Below are 16395 nucleotides of genomic sequence, written 5' to 3' on the forward strand. Positions count from 1 at the left end.
CTTTCGAGCATGCAGCTTCCTAATGTAGCATCTGTAATTGCGTTGTGCGTTATATTGCCAAACCCAATCACTTCTCATCGTTCTTTGCTGCAAGACTTGAGCAGTGATCCTATGACCGAGCTGTGTGTGTGTGCTGAAGATAAACAACAAGACAGATGGGTTCAATGAGACACAACTCCTACATGATCTGTGTACAACGCTGGCATTATGTCGACTAAAAGAGCCTCAATCATTATTCAGCTGTAGAGGAAAATATAACCAGCCGCTTAGTGAAAGTCTGCCTGGTACTTTGTGTTCTTTGCTGAGTCCATATGAATCAGCCTGTTTGTTTATACTACATTAAAACTAACCACAGTCTCTATCATGTGTTTTAGGTGCTGCTGTCTGGACTGATCGGAGTGGTGTCCTGGAAAAGGCCGCTTTCTCTTGTGGTGAGTCAACTCTCAAATATATGTTCTAATGTTTTATTTGATTTGGCTGTGTTCACAATTACACACACATCAAAACGGAGAATTAACTGGGACTAAACTAGGGCTGCGACAATGAATCAGAATAATTGACTATAAAGATCCTATAAAGATCGACTGATATGGTCTGTCGATATCGAGGGGCAATTTTGATAATTTTCCCCAAATTATTTAATTTAGATTGCGCTGTGTAGTCACATTTTCTGCAATTATCTCTTCATATTAAAGCGTAAGATAAAGCTTTGTGTGAATGTATAGGCAGCAGTTTTCCCGTGATAGTAAAGCTAACAACAACTAGCATACTAATGTGCACTTCCTGATTATTGGACACTGCAAAGCTTTAGATGCAGTCAGTACACAGCAGATTTATTTTGATCTCAAGAGCTGCTTATACAGTTTATCTGTAGGAGCCAGACATAGTATTTTGCTTACAGGCATAGAAAATATCTGCTACAAGGCCTTTAAGCTTAAACTGGCTCAGTTTTATGAAAGAAATCTCTAAGGCACAAAAAATAATCATTTTACTAGCCAATTCATCAAAAAATAACAGTGCACTATGTAATTCTTCTTCTTCTTCTTCTTCTTCTTCTAACTTATAATAGTAAATAATAGTTAGTTGTAGCCCTAAACTAAACCTGGACTGGAACAGAACCAAACCAAGTCTACATGGGACCAGACCAGGACCAAGTGATCGCAGCCTAAATCTGCATGTTGTGATGCAGACACCTGGCACGTCTTTGTGAACCAGGAGCACTGACTCATAAAAACAGGCTGCTCTTTAGTTCTTCATTGATGTCTGTGATTACAGCTCATCATCTGAACACTTTGTTGCACAGTGTGAAACATCATCAACATGTAAAACCTGTCATGGCACTTTACACAACAGAGGCATTTTCAGTAAGAAGAAACATTTTAAATCAAGTGCATTTTAATTAAATTCTAAAATATGTAAAGATGCACTATGCAACTTATTGTCTCCATGGAGAAGTTACTGCTTTGCCTGGAATGTCCTACAGTATACTATTAAGTGTATCTATTTGTATCAATTTGTCAACTGGATAAAAGTTTATTTTGGATGAGCTGCGAAACATATTCGACCAAAATAAACTTTTGTCTGGTTCATAAGTTAATTACAAGTATTTTTATTGATCAAAACTACATGCATTCTCAGTGTAGTTGCCTTTCCACAGATCTGACCTGTAACTTCACCTTGTACCGTCTCTTGCTTGTTACTTTGGAAATGAATACGTTTTATGTCGTGCTGTAAATTCTAGGCAAACAAAAGCATCTCCATGGAAATAAGCAGTTGGCAGACCCTTCACCAGAAAAGTTACACAGTGCAACTTTAAGATAAGATTTGACCTCAGCCAAATGTTGACAGTTTGTTGATGTTAAAATTTCAGAGCAGAACTTTTGAAACACAAACTCAAGACAAATCCCACAAATGTCGAAGCTATAATTTTATCAGATGACTTTGCAAACTGAATCACATGAATCTTGTTGATGATTGCCCTGTCTATTAGTGACAATAATAACATCTGTGTGATTGATTTAAAGAGGTACATTTTGAAGCCATATTAAAACTAATGCTCCTCTAAGTTCATTTGTGCTGACAGAGAAAGAACTATTACATTACATGATTGAAGCCTCTCCCAGATTTAGGTTTTATTCACATTGTGCTGACTGATATCATATAATTTACCTTACATTAATTCTAATACTTTTGTCAGCTTTTCCTAAGAAACTATATTGATTTATGAAACTAAAATATGGCCTCCAGCCTTTCCGGAAATATATTCATGAGTCAACCCAATTTGCATTTTTACTGTGAGCAGAGAAATGAGAGGAGGGTTTGCCAGAGCATAATCAGACAATGTCACTGTCAGATCTGTGAGACTTTAGATACACTGGGATGAAGTTTGTGTGAAAGGTTCAATTTAAAGGTGGTGGAGGATTTGGGAGGATTAAATCATGAGTTGTTCAATCTGATAGGACTCGCTGTGTAACTTTGTAGGCCACCATCTTGTCTCCATGGAAGATGTTACTGGTTTGTCTAATGTTCCAATATGTGGCATTCAAGGGACAGACTGGAATTTTGGACATAGGACCTCATTTCCTAGTTAGCCAGAGTGTTGGAGACATGTGGAGACACTTTTAAAAATATTCAATCCAACCCTTTTCGCTGGTGCTAGACTAGTGCATGTCAGCGGCCATAGTTATCCTGCCACTAAAAACAGTCTTACCCACTACACACAACACCCGAAGCAAATCTGTTATTACGCCAGACTGTTGATGTGAATGTCTGTGTCGACAGAATAATTTTAGAAGTAAACAACCTTGCATTTGAAGGATTTATGCCTGAGCAGCAAGCCCTGGGGTTTCAAAATGGCCACCCATTCAAATCAATGGGCCGAGCTCAATGGCGCATGATTCCAGATTAGCCTTTAGCCCGGTTAAGTACTTCCGGTGGCCGACCAAGCATGCGCAGTAGTGCTCTTTTCTCCTGCGGGCACACGTGAATGCACGCGAGCACACACAGAGTGCGGGTTCGCGTATCACGTGATCGCTTTGACCAATCCAGCCGTAGTTAATGATTATAAAGTGTTTTTTAAGATAACTGAAGGGTTTTGAACTCAGCCCCATGGGATTTTTTCCACTGAAGTTACAGTGAGTGTTACTACGTCAACTGGAGGCAGCTACAAGCAGCAATACCCTATCCAGTTATTTTAATAGATCCATGCTGAGCAGCAGCAGTGAGTTGTACTTCCTGATAGAAAGCTTGGCAGTGGCAGACTGATATCACCTGGCACCTATCTTACCGACAAAGTAAAGTTCTGCTACTGCTGAGAAAATAGTCCCTCAAAATGCAACAATTCATGAGTGCAAGGTTAGTTTTATTTCAAACATTATTCTATTGACACACACATTCACATCGACAGTCTGGCATAATAAATATTTTGCTTTGGGTGTTTTGTGGAGTGGGTAAGACTGTTTTTAGTGGCAGGCTAACTATGGCCATTGACATGCACTAGCCCAGCACCAGCGACCTCTGCAAATACAAGGACTGGATGGAATATTTTAAAAAGTGTCTCCACACGTCTCCAACACTCTGGCTAACTAGGAATTGAGGCCCTATGTCCAAAATTCCAGTCTGTTCCTTTAAATGTGGATGTGGTATTTATGGCTCAAAAAAATCTGCATTGTTACTGTAAACATCATGGCCTTTCCACAGATCTGATGTGATACTTTGCCTGGTGATGCCATCTGCTTGTCTTCATGGAGATAAGTTTAAAGCAATACTGTGGAAAATTCTTAGCAAAAAACATAACATTTCCACGGAGACAAAGAAAAATGTTGCGCAGTTTACATTTAAGCATGAAGAATCTGTAATGAGATCATATTTTTGGCATGTTTGGTTGTAAAAAGGCAATGGGTAACTTACAGTACGCACAGGATCACTGAAATATTCACTATCATCATATTTCTTTTGTGGATCAAAGAGCATTCCACAACAGTGAGGTGTGAGAGGAAATTAGTCACACATTTTGCACAGAGAAATTAGCAAATCCTCTTACCTCTCTCCCCCGAAACAGCATGGCTAATTTAGTGTAAATCTTTGGTGGCGGCAGGAGAAATGTGCAGTTCTTTCCATCTTAGCCTCGTCCGTATGGGCCTGTGAGGGACCAAGACTCGCCCCAGAGAGGGAGGCACTGAAGCACCAGGTGGACTCTTTAAAACCAGAGCTCCAGGACCATCTGCTGACAGGGGCTGGTTGGGCTGACTGCCACTGTACACAAGACTAACTCGCTTTGGTAAATCACAGAGAGTGTAATGAAAAACAGATTAAAATAATGCCAGCATTTGTTTTGTTTTTTTTTAGTTTAGTTTAAGCTCATTACAAAATATACAGTACAACATTAAGCATTCAGCGTAGTTAACAAAGTGCATAATGTAAATGGAGCGCCCCTGAAGCCATCGTCCTTCACTGTTATCTCCCTACCTATAATGCATTTATAAAGAGCCCACATTATTCTACTTTCTGATCTCTGTTACAATGTTGTTTCCTCATCAAAAACAGACCTGGAGTTGTGTTTTGTCTCATTCACACATGTTTAATACACAAATCCTGCATATTTAGGCTGAGTTCTTTGCTCAAACAGAAAACAGTCCACTACCTTGTGATGTCATGTTGTAATACAGGAAGTGCTTCACTGTTTTTAAACGTCATATACCAGAGGTCACCAGCTTTTTTCTCTGGGGGCCACATTATCGCCCCTGACTGTGATTGGGGGGTCGGGTCGGCCGTATAACAGAATTGTACGACCCTGACGACTTTGATTATATTCTTTGAAAACTGATACACTTTATTTACATATCAGACAGACTGCACGGTCCTTATACTGAACAAAAAAATAATCAGTCATTCACTGTTCTTTGAAAACTTGGCACACTCTGTTAACTTTTCGTACTTTAACACTCGCCATTTTGCTGCCCTTAACTGCACTACAAAACTCTGCACATGTGTTGACTGTCGCTGTTTGATCTCGAACTTGTCAGGTGACGAAAATGTAAATATGTCATATAATTATTTAAATATAAATATAAATACTTAATATAAACATATTTTATTGATTGAAAAAATAAATAAAATACAATAATGATAATATTTTCCAAAAAGTAATAAAAAATAGGACATGACTTTTGAGGATTGCCTCTTAGGGCCAGTTCAAGTGGTGGGGGGCAGAGGGGCTGGGGGGCTGGTCAAAGAGGCGTGGAGGCCTGGAGTTGGCCCATGGGCCTTAGTTTGATGACCCCTTTTATACACCTTCGCTAGTCCTGGAATTGCCAATCTTTACTGAACAAAAGGTAAATCACCATTGTTAACTTGAAAACTACCACTTCATGTGACACTCACAAGGTGCAACAGAACATTTTGAGCTTTAGAGATGTAGACAAACTAATATTAAATGGTTACACAGACATGTCTGAATGAAACAAAACACAATTTGAGGTTTGTTTTTGAGGAGGTAACAACATTATAACATGACTTAAAGCTCACAAGAGTCAATTATGCGTAATATAGGACCTTTAAATACATCGTTCCTATTACTACTAAAGACCAGGAAAAACAAAATGTATATATTTTCTCTGTTCTCTTAGTGCACACATCAATACAATTTTGAGTGGGTAAATGAGAATGGAAAAAAAATTAAGCTCTTAAAAGTTGATTTTGCATAATATGTCTCCTTTAATACACCGGTCTGTTTATCTGCCTACTTTTACTTCGCTCTAAGAAATAGCCTGTTTTTCAAATAATCAATCATCATTTCGTATAAAAGCACAATAACAAAGAATGACTCATGACTTTTTGAAAACAGATCTTAGAATCACCCATAAATCATGTGAAGGAATGTCTCATATAATATCTACAGCATCAATATAAGTCAACATATTGCAATACTGGAAATGGTGCTTTTTTAAAATTTCATCCCTGTAAGCCCGACAAATATGGTTTATAAATAGCAGTAGGAGGAGACAGGTTGAAGAGACTCTGACACTGAGTCTGGTCATGTTTGGGTTGTTGGTGACAGCATGCTTTTCAGCGCATAAACAAGTCAGCTACAGAGATGGCAGAGGAGAAGGTGAAAATGTACGCCCCAAACTCACTACATGAAAAGCTAACTTCAACTGATCTTTCTCTCCAGGAAATCAGGCAACTCAGTCAAACACCATAACAAATCTACATCTTTCATTGAACCCTATAACCCCTTTCTAGGTTCTGCTCAGTACAATATTTTACAATTCTTAAAATAGAGATGGGGATGTATAAGGATGTGCAAAAATATTGAAGCATCGACATATCATATTGTTTAATGTGATGATACAGTATTGATATCGTAGGCTGCTGTATTGATATATCAGCAACTATTTTTTAGTGTATTTTACTAAATTATTTGTTACAGCGCTACAGTTTTGTTGTTAGTTCAGAGCAAACAAACTCCTTTATGCAACACATTTAACATTTTCACGGTTTTTATGATTAAAATGGACGTGTTTCATATTCACTTTGCACAAGAAGCGTTTTAACAAAGACTTTTAGTATCACAGCCATCATTTAGCCTTTATTTTTTGTTGAAACGTATCGAATAGGTTTGAAATATATTGTAATGAATCATATCGAAACGAAAGCTCACTGTATCAAAATATGTATCATATCGTGGCCTACGTATCGAGATTATATCGTATTGGCAATTTCTGATGATACCCAGCCCTAGACAGGTCGAATTATATTGTAGAATTTGCTCTTTATTTTGCATATCTGATGACATGAGGAGACAGTGTTCGATCTCTTCTTTGTCCATATGAATAAACAAAAGTGAAGTTAAGAATTATTAAAGGATTCCTTCCTGATTTGATGGATTTGGCATAGAAGGTCTTTTGTTGCTATAGCAATAATGCTGTTCAATTATTGGGGAAAAGTGCTCACAAAATCTTTCAAATAATGAATATTTACTCGTTTGTGGGCCCAATTAAAGGACCCGTATTACGCTTTTTTCTTATCTATGTTATATTGTTGTTTCCTCATCAAAAATGTTGTGTTTTGTTTCATTCACACATGTTTAAATGACGATTCATGCATATTTAGGATACATTCTTCTCTCAAAATGAAAACACTCTGTGCCACCTTGTGATGTCATGTGGCAATACAGGAAGTGCTCCATTGTGTTTGTAAACTACATACTCCTTAGAAGCATTTGGATGATTTCAGCCCTGGAATTGCCAATATCTACTGAAAAAAAGGTAAAAAGTAGCAGTGAAACTTAAAAACTACAGCTTCATGGCATTACAAGACCTTTTTGAGCTTTGGAGATGTAGACAGACTAATAATAAAGGATTACGCAAAATTCCAGGTAGGTCTTTGATGACGTAACACCATTACAGCGTGACTCAATGCTGATATTAGTTGATTTTGTGTAGTATAGGACCTTTAAAGATAGGTTTCAACATTGGTCAGTCTCACATTGGGATTTTTCCATCATATTCCAAGACGTGAGCGCAGTCTATTGTGGTCCATATATTGTCCTGTGCAGTGAGAAGAGCTGAGCCACATGCTGCAGTGTTGTGCTGTTTGTGACTGTGATGGATGAGGAGAGCAGAGACACACACACACAAGTGGAGGGCACTCAGTCCTTGTTTGTGCTGTCAGGAAACAACTGTGTGATAAGCTGCAGAGGTAATATAGACGCTGGAACAGTGAGGGGCTGTATGCAGTAAAGCAGCATTAAAAGAGGAAAGCCAGTGCAGATTTTTTCTTTCTAGACTTACATAAACCTAACTTACATGCACTGGTGTATGATATTGGCAAAAATTAATACCTCAGTGTGTTTGGGGATTATTCCAGTGCGATTATACATCAAGAATGTGCTAAAATCAATCAATCAGTCTTTTTCTCATATTATGCTATTTTCTGATCTCTTTTATGATGTTGTTTCTTCGTTACAAACATACTCGAGTTGTGTTTTGTTTCATTCACACATGTTTAACACACAAACACTGCATATTTAAGATGAGTTCTTTTCTCAAACTGAAAACACTCTGTTCCACCTTGTGAAGTCATGTGGTAATACAGAAAGTGCTCCATTGTGATTTTATTTTCCATACACCTTCGCTAGAATCATTTGGATCATTTCAGCCTTGGAATATCTATTCTCTAGTGAAATGTAAAATGTAAAACGTAGCTATTAACTTGAAAACTACTGCTTCTTGACATCATAAGGTTTGGAGATTTACACAGGCTAATAATAAAGGATTACTCAAAAAACACAACTCCAGGTATGCTTTTTGAGGTAACAACATTATTACGTGGCTTAAAGATCACAATATAAAATGACAATTTCTCAAAGCTTAAAACCATGTAAATATAGAGTTCAACATAGTGCTGCTGTTCAGGGCAGTTCTGTGGAAGCACTGCACAGAGGGTGTAAAGAAGGGGTGAATCAGTCACAGCTCTTGGTGACACAGACTGTGGCGATGCTAAAATATTCAGAGACACACATGTTGGAGATGCCCTGTGAGATCAACGAGCACCCACTGTCACCCACTATCACACACTCTCATTCACTGTCACCTACTCTCACCCATTGTCACCCAATGTCACCCACTGCCACCCACTTTCATCCATTGTCACCCGTTGTTACCCACTCTCATCCACTGTCATCCACTGTCACTCACTGTTACTCACTGTGTCTGTGGGGTCAGAATATAAAAGATTCTTGTATCTTGTGAATGATGAAGAAATTATTCAGCAAGAACACTTCTTTTTCCTACCAAGTACTGGAAAATGATGCTCAGCTAAAAGATGTTAAGTACACGAGTGGAAAAGTCACATTTCACTGTCAGAATTTTGTTGTAGATCACTTAAATTAAAATTTAGATGTTAATATTGGAACAAAACTTTCCAAAGGTGGAAAACTTTGACAGTGTAACTTTGAATGGTTCCAAACTTATTGGAGAAGCACATTTGATGAGTTTGTCATTGTCACAGAATCAGTTGTTTTTTAGTGAAGGCCAGAGCATCTGAAACCACTCCTGCTCTTTTAGTCTGTAATGAAGTATTTTCTTTGATCTTAGCTTCATAACACTGCTTCAAATGAATGTATAGTTTCAGTGAGTGGATTATAGATAGTAGAAATATTACTATTCAATTCCAGGTTCCTCTATTTACTGGTCTTTGTTATAGTATTGTTTTCTCATCTAACACATACCTGGAGTTATGTTTCATACATGTGGTAATACAGGAAGCTTTACTGTGTTTTTAAACTCCATACAACTTCAGTAGAATAATTTGGATGATTTCAGCCCTGGAATTGCCAATCATTTTAAGTCAAACATGTCTGAATGTGACAAAACAAGACTCCAGGTATGTTTTTGATGAGGTAACAGCACTATAACATGACTTAAAGCACACACTAGTCATTTTTGCTTAATACAGGACCTTTAACTTCTCTCATTACTTCCACTTATCATCTGTCACTTTTCTGAAGACCACTTCACCTAGCACAAAATCCTTGAGAAAATTTTAATTATTGCCGAAAATTACTAACACTTTCAGAGGTGTTGTGGCTAAAGGCTAAACTTGTGCTCTTTGGAAAAGGACAAACAGTATTTGAATAAGAGGGCTGTCTGTCAGCTTCCCTGTGTGTCTGTGTGCATTCATTAACCTTTACACAGATCATGTTTCATATTGCCTCGGTTGCTACATGCCACCACAGGCTCAGATACGGACGCCATCCTTCATGTTTGACCTGTGAAAAGACCTCACCAATGATTCAAGTCTGCTCCAGGCCCTCTCCATGTTCTTGTGTTAAATACAGAGTTCCATTTTACTGTCCGAAAGTGCTCTGGTGGGTTTCATATGGCATCACAACATAAAAACCGCACCTAATTTAAACAAGAGGGAGGTGTGTTGGAGACAGAGACTGTATATATAAATGGACATAGTTAACCCACTAACTGCTGCGTACCAAATAAGAAGTGAGCATGGGGGCAGTTCTGGTTTCATCAACTCTGGCTTCAATTAAACCTTATATTGAAAAGTTGTCACCCCTTTCTTGGCATTTTGGTCTCCCAATGATCCTGGTGTTTTTATTTTTGCTATTTTGTCTTTAATTTATTACTAATAATTAAGGCTAGGTATCATTAAGAAGTTGCCGATACATACCTCGATACACAGGCCACGATACGATATGATTTTCGATACAGTGCACTTTCGATTCAATACGATTCAATACGATATATTTCAAAACGATTCAATGTGGTTCAGTAAAAAACAAAGCTTAAATCGAGGTTTTGATACTAAAAATCTTTATTAAACCACTAAGTTCATATGAAAAACACACATTTTACGCAAAACAGTGAAAATGTCTAGTGTATCGCATAAACAAGTGAACTTTCTCCAAATAAGCAACACAATCGTAGTTCTTTCACAAAATAATTTAGTAAAATATACCAAAAAAATACTCTTGGAGGTATATCGATACAGCAGCCCATGATACAGATACCGTATCATCAAATTTAACAACACGATATATCGATATTTCAATATTTTTTTCACACCCCTACTAATAATGAACTCGGCCCCAAATTCGCCCCTATAATTACTAGCCTCGTGAGTTTCATTTGGGTGGAGCTGATGCCATGGGTGACGTCACACATTCCTTTAGTCCACTTTTTTTTACAGTCTATGGTTGGAGAGAAGATCAAAATTCTCTGGTTATCAACAGATAATATGGTAACATTTTAACTGTCAAAATATAGATGGTTTCTAATTAATATCTCTGTAATTGATTTATCTATTAAAATTAAACAAAAACTGACACAAAATTGAAAAACAAAATAGAAAGTGCTGGTTGAATGGATTTAATGACAATTTTATGGACTCAAAATAATGCATTTTCTGTTTTATCCAGCATAGATTTAGACAATGTAAATGGGATTCTACTTCCTGTTCATAGATGATGTTTTGAGGTCATTTAACCATTTAAAAGCTGTATATTTTTGTTCTGAATTTGTTAATTGCAATGATAACAATGCAAATGTTCCATCATTCTGAAACCAATTGATTAATTCATTCAGTTCTTGTGCAGTCAGTTCTTTGCCCGACCATAATACAAAAACCACCATATTTGTGCAAATGTGAAAAATGACAATACGTGATTTATACTGACACCTTTACATCAGAGCTACAATTACTTACCCTGGACTGGCTTCCATATCGATACACATTCTTGAATACATGCTATAGCACTAAAAGAGCAAACATGAGAAGGAAAAATGTACAAGGACACATGGAAGCAACACAACTATAACCATGACCTGCTCTGATATAGAAAGACGCACCACTATGTAACTGTTGTGAGGCTCAGTGGAGATACAGTCGCTTTCTTTACCTACGTTGCTGTATGTCATTAAACTTCTATATGTTGCATTTATTCAATTAAACATGTTTTCATTGGATTTTCAATATTATGTTCATTTGAAAACTTCAGTCCAGGGCGTTTTACTTCATATGTGATAAACCTTATGACTACTTCCTACAATTACCTAGACTGTTAATTCTGATTAACCCGTGGCTTCCTCTGATAACGACGAACACAAATCAGAGCCTGGAGAGACGCTGCGTTACGATCTCATAACTACAGAGAGGCCAGTGGACAGTGTTTATGGAGGTTTATACTGAGGCTCAGTGACAGCCTCTGACCCTGACAGGCTGTAAATAACACTGCTGTGAGAGAGAAGGGGGGAGAAGGAGAAGGAGGTTGGAGGAAGAAAGAAGAAAGAGAAAAGAGAGATAGAGGAAGAAACTTAGAGAGGGGGACATAGTGAGAGAAACAGATGAGGAAGAGGGAGAGAAGGAAGACAGGTAGGAGGAGAGATAGTTATAGGAGAAAGAGTGCAAGAAAGAGAGAAAGAGGTGTGAAGGAATAAAACGGGATAGATCTGAAATACAAAATATAAAGTCAATATGTTAATGGTCAAGAACTTTTCTTTTACTCAAGAAGATGGGGCATTTTGTTGGATATGATGGGTTTTATGTTTGACAAACCTGTAGTTATCTATTACTTTGTTTAATTAATTTGCATATATTTTACAAGTAAATGCTGAGTTTCTATTGATCTTTTTTTATACACAACAACAAGGCATTATGTTGTGACACTATTTTCATCTATGTGTTCAGTGTTTCTCAACCTTTTTCTACCACTGAGTCTTATTGTACGTGCGGATATATTGGAGTACAATAGCTTCTCGTACCTCAGAAGTTATTGTTTTAAAAGGAAAACTATGCTGTTTTCTGGCTTATAAAGATGTTTTAGTCTTAAAAGGAAAACTATGCTGTTTTCTGGCTTATAAAGATGTTTTAGAAGAGTAATGGTTATAAAATACATTATAAAAGCAATTAAAGATTTTATTTAGGCCATATCCTGCCTCATGTCTAAAGTTGTATTACAATCAGTCAACTAAAAATCAGTGATATCCATGTTTTTTTAATCTGCTGTAAATCGTCCCTTTTACACTCAGCCCAAATGTACCCTATAATCAAACAGTTTCACTCTGGCATCTCTTTAGTCCAGCCCTGGTTGAAGCTTGAGTCAAATAGAAGCTCAGTTTAACTCTCCTTTGCCAAACACACCCAAACATGGCCAATTTTTAGATAGTAATTTTCTGATTTTCATTTTCACATTGGCTGATGGGTAATTGTTTGGCTTGCATGCTGTATTTTTTTTCTTTCTAAAACATGATTCCACTTTGTCAGCGCTTGTGGGTTAGTCCTCCTTTGATCCCAAGCAAAAGATATTTCACAAACAACCACAAATCTTCTCTCTGAGTGGTGTAGATTAACTTTTAATGAAAAACTAATGAGAAATAAACATTGATACCAAAGAGAGGCTTTTGTTTTGATTAGAACAGGCCCATAGCGGATCACTTAAACCACTTGTATTTGTTTGATTGTGGGCAGGAGTGAGACTGGATATTCAGAGGTGGTCTTTTTTCTTCATAATAATGTTTGCTGAGGTATACATTATTTGATACAAGTAATTGAGATTTTAGAATTGACATACAAATTAGTTTGTAGTAGTCACACTTGCATGGTGTATTTAGAAAAGACATGTTTTCTTACAGCTGTCTTATGAGAGTCTAAAGACAGGGGGCGCTCTGGGACAGTTTCTGTTTGTGTGTTTCCTCGATTACTGGTTGATCTGCTTGTCTGTTTTGATCAATGACTGTAACTCTCTGTTGATTAAAGGTGTACTGTCCAACTTTTCTGGTTGAGGTTACACTGACTGCTGTGTGTTATCACTTTGTCTGGGTTAGGGTTGCCAGGAATATTCTTCAGTATGGTATTAAACATATCTATCAAATATTTATTGATTTACATGTGTTTTAATTTCTCAAAAAAAAAAAAAAAAAAAATGCACCGAAAAACTGGATTTCCCTCATCACATATCAAAACTTGCCTGCTTGTCTCTTGGAGAAAGAAAAGTTGAAAGCAGACTGTGGATCATTCAGTCAAAGCAAAAATGTACATTACATTGCAAGACTGAAACTACTCAGATGTTACACAATTACCATAAATGGAGAGTTCATTTACTGTGTCCATGGAAACAATATTCAATTAATTAAACCTTAATACATGACCTGCCTATAGTGAACTAGGTTTCTCATTTATACTCTACAAATTAGGGAGCTTGCCTATGTTCCCACAACCCTATGTCTTTGTTTTGTTTTGTTTTGTTTCCTTTATTATCAAGTTGCATCAGATATTATCCCAGTTTCTCCCAGTTTGGTAGTCACACCCAACCTATTATCTAGCAGCAGTTGAATACAGATGTAACGTAGAGGTCATGGTGCAAAGGTTGAAATGACTCTGAATCATCCCTTTAAATGGGGTATAAAAGTAAAAATGACTTGACTTAGTGTTTAATTTTGAGAAAAATCTTAAAAATAAGAAAAATCTTAGAAATGAGGGAACATAGAACTGTGGGAAGATAGAACTGGTCTCACATATTAAAGCTTCTCATCTCTGCTGGATACAAACGGTCGATATGAACATAAACACCATTTTCGTCAGACTTGATACTTATTGAAACTCAGCATTCCCTAGGGGTGTGCTAACTGTAGGCATTGCTCTGTCTGAAGCTCTGTTACTCAAAACACTTGAATCTGATTTTTAATTTAATGCATTATGACCAGAAATAACTGTTTTAGCTGGATCTACAACAGGTGAGATGATTTGTGCTGTTAAACATAACACACGATGTTATGTCAAACATAACATTACAGTCACAGGTTAGCTCAGATTAGGCAATAGTTTTCCAATTAGTCGGTCTATTTTTTTTGTTGTAGACCTACATCGAACGCCTAAACAAAAGCATTCATCACTCCCGAGACTCCTGAAAATGTGCTGTTTAAATCCATCTTGTGTTTCTTCTTGAGTTTTCAGACAATTTTACCATTTTTGTCTGTGTTTGCTAATGTGTGTACCATGGTAACTTCTAAACATTCCTCCATACACATACACGCAGAACACCCCCAGCATGATGTCACTGCAAAGTATCAATAGAGCCTCAGGAATAATGGAACCAATTAAAATGAAAATAAAAGTTTCCAGTGAGGAATACAAAAGTACAATGTGAATGGCCTCAAAGCTGAGGATCTCCAGCGCAGGTGTGGACACAGCAACAGGAAGTTCACTTTTAGACCTTCAGCTCAACAAAGTGTAATTATACCAGTGTTTATTATTCATCAGTATTAGTGAGTGAAAGGAGCTAAATAAAAGACTAAGTGCTTTATACATTATTAATGCTTGTAATTGCCTGTGGAGTGCCTGGCAACATCTGCAATTAGACTGCATTATGACATACAATAACAGGGAGTCCTGGGACAAGTCGATCTATACAAACACAAAAGGCTTCAGAACCGGTCCATTTATCTAGAGCTTTTGAAAGCATATGAAGTTATTGTCAGACACTTGGTTATAGATGCTTGCACTTTTTTCTTTTTCAAAGTTTTACAATAGCGTAATTAATGTATTTTTGTTTGTGAAGAAAAAACAATCATTTTGAAATAATTTATGCAGTCATTTATGAAAAGCAACATAGAGCGCAGCCACCATTAGCAGAATAATTATACACATTTGGGTTGTTGCACCATTTCATTATGTCTGTATTTGGTCCAGCATATCCTAAAGTCTGTGTTTGCTCTAATACATGTCTACATGTCTAATATGTGACTTTAAATTATGCCATTTCTGATCTCTGTTTTGAGATTCTTTTTTGAGTTCTTCCTCTAAAGCTCAAAACCCTCTGTTCTACCTTGTTAAGCCACGTGATAATACAGGACGTGTACCACTGTGTTTTTAGACTCCATTCCCCATCACTATAATCGTTTGGATGATTTAAGACCTGGGATCACCAATCTCTACTGAACAAAATGTAAAAGATAAAAGGTAAACTTGAAAACTACCACTACATAACATCACATTTTGAATTTTGGCATTGTAGACAGATTAATAATAAAGGATTACTCAAACATGTGTAAATCAAACAAAACACACCTTGAGGCGTGTATTTGATTAAATAACAATTTTATAACCAGTCTCCAAGCTCACAAGAATCCATTTTGTGTAATACAGAACCTTTAAGTCTTGGTCCTCATGTTGTAGAAGACTTTTTTGTGGCTCTTTGTTTCCTCCTGTCCCCTCACAGTGACATCACAGTGTGTTTGGGTCTAAGAGCAGCATTAGCACAACACTCAGCTCCAGGCTGCAGCAGCCGAAGCTCACAGTCCACTGAGCTCTGTGTGGTCCCTGACAGCGCTGAGGTGGTAACTGTAGTCTGCACACACATACAGTATATGCCAACTGAGTGTCACAGCTGAGTGCACAGATACACAAGCCTGGATCACACTCTGTAACTACAACAAATTAACCACCTAACTCACCTCATATTACTGCTTAAAGGGACTATATTATGCTAATTTCTGATGTATATTATAATGTTCTTTTCTCTTTAATATAAGATACAAGAACAAACAGTGCAATGCAGAACACTGGGAGAAGATGAAGTCAATGAAAACCCCACAAGCTAAAATTTACATCTGCTTCATAACACAAGAGAGTTCATTTAAAAGTTAATTTAAAATGTGCTTAATTTAATCATTTTATTTTTGAAAGATGTCCAGTATATTCAGAGTTGATCATCATGTGCCTTAAAGGTCCTATACTAACGTTTCTTTCACATGTTTCAGTAAGTTTTTATTATTAGTCTGTCTACAAAGCTCAAAATGCTCTGTTCCACCTTGTGATGTCATGAAGTAGTAATTTACAATTTACAACAAAACCTTTTACCTTTTACTTTTTGTTCAGTAA

General features: G+C 37.0%; 1 protein-coding gene across 1 annotated transcript in view; it reads left to right on the plus strand.

Moving 5' to 3' along the window:
* The first annotated feature begins 374 nt into the window (after window positions 1-374).
* The window catches only part of fam189a1 (family with sequence similarity 189 member A1), a 61219-nt gene continuing 45198 nt past the window's right edge, over window positions 375-16395 (plus strand). Inside the window, exon 1 of the mRNA XM_055154764.1 lies at window positions 375-431. The gene's annotated coding sequence lies outside the window, so the exon portion shown is untranslated. The remainder of the gene's footprint in view (window positions 432-16395) is intronic.

The sequence above is a fragment of the Boleophthalmus pectinirostris genome, unplaced genomic scaffold, assembly GCF_026225935.1.
Source record: "Boleophthalmus pectinirostris isolate CB_2022bp ecotype Guang Dong unplaced genomic scaffold, ASM2622593v1 HiC_scaffold_19, whole genome shotgun sequence".
In the NCBI taxonomy this organism is placed as follows: Eukaryota; Metazoa; Chordata; class Actinopteri; order Gobiiformes; family Gobiidae; genus Boleophthalmus; species Boleophthalmus pectinirostris.